The following is a 1,620-nucleotide window of genomic DNA, read 5'->3' as shown; positions in this document are numbered from 1 at the left end:
CGCCACCCACCGGGACAGGGACAGGAGGAGCGGACAACTCGTCACAGCACTTAAGCTGCGGCACATGCGCAGTGCTAACGGGGAAGGTGTCGTGTCCTCAAATGATGCTTTCAAGTGCTGATCTTAACCTCGTAATTCTAAATACACGTTGAAAACCAGAATATGCGCTTTCAGTAGAGTGCAGAGCATCTCCTGCTGTGTCTCCCTCTGCCTTCCCAAACAAAGAAACATGTATGGGAAAAAAATATTTTAAAACAGAATTAAAACACAGAATTTAACCCACTGTGTCTTATATGGACTTCTTTGTATTTGAGGTCACAGAACTCTGCAGTGCTCCCACAAGAGTGGAGGAGAGTCGTGGTTTCAGAGGTACACAAAATACCTGCACTGTGATCCCGGTACACTCCTACTCTGGAGGACTGAGGACCTGAGACAGGAGTTCGGACTTTGTTGTGTGAAAACGTATTGTTTTGGTAACACTTTAACACCCAAGATTTGTCATTTTGTCCAAATCCACATATATTTGAGCCCCCTGCTCTGCTGACTGCTACACAAATACCTCTCCTATTCCACCTCCCAGTAAAAACATCCAGTCTCAGGACCTGCTCCCACTGTTCTTGCGTCATTCATTTTGACCTTCTGTCCCCCTCGGATAATAAAAGCCCTGTGTGTGCTGTGTTTGGATCCAGTGTGATTTCACGTGGATATTTAAAGAATCCAGCTCTGGTCTTGGGCTCTGGTTGTAGCAGTCAAAGGTCCACTTCAGTCACAGTCACTGAGATGTCTGTGCATTTTGCTCTCAGAATATCCTGCAGCTTATCTCTGACTTCTGACACAGCCACTGTCACAACCTCAAAGTAACGCGGAGGATGAACATTGATGCAGGATGAGTGTGTAGATTGACTGAGTGGTGACAGAGTGGGGTAGTGGTGTAGGAACTGGTTGTGATCGTCGTTCTTCAGCTCAGCCTCTTTCCTCTTCAGCTCAGTGATCTCCTGCTCCCTCTTCTTCTGAAACTGTCACACTCGACTCACATCTGATCTACTGCTTCATAGCAGAGCTTCTTCTCTCCATGAGAATGATCGGCCCATGAAGATGTCCTCTCCACTGCTTTATCAGCAGAGCGACTGATAGCCTCCACATCCTGTTGAAGCAGCCTCACATCTATCTCTGTGCCCTGGTTTCTCTGCTGGATGTTAAGTTGAGTCCCCCCAAACTCTGTCTGCCTCTAGTTCTTTTGTGCTGCAGCTAAGTGGACCTCCACAGAGCAAACATAATAGATACACCGCTGATCTGAATACACCAATCTTCCAACGGTAGATTTAAGGAAGAGGAATTGTGGAGTGGAGCAGGTAATGTTTGAGAGCAGGAGGGAGGGGTTATCTAGCTTTGGTTCATTCCAGGACGAGGAGCAGCGCTGTGAATTAGAACTTCGTATCCTCATTTACAAGCGGGGCCTCGGTCCAAACCTGCTTCCCATTGGAAAAAACATTTCAGTTTTTAGTTGTAAAATATTTCTTGGCATCTCAGACTTTGGTGATGGCTTCCTATTTCTCTGACTCAGTTAGTCAGACTCAGAGTTATCAAACTTAACTGTTTAAATTGTTGCTTTTTCACTCA

The sequence above is a fragment of the Echiichthys vipera genome (assembly GCF_963691815.1).
Source record: "Echiichthys vipera genome assembly, chromosome: 3".
NCBI classification, from domain to species: domain Eukaryota; kingdom Metazoa; phylum Chordata; class Actinopteri; order Perciformes; family Trachinidae; genus Echiichthys; species Echiichthys vipera.
The sequence above is the reverse complement of the archived record's forward strand: the minus strand, read 5'-3'. Positions refer to the sequence as shown.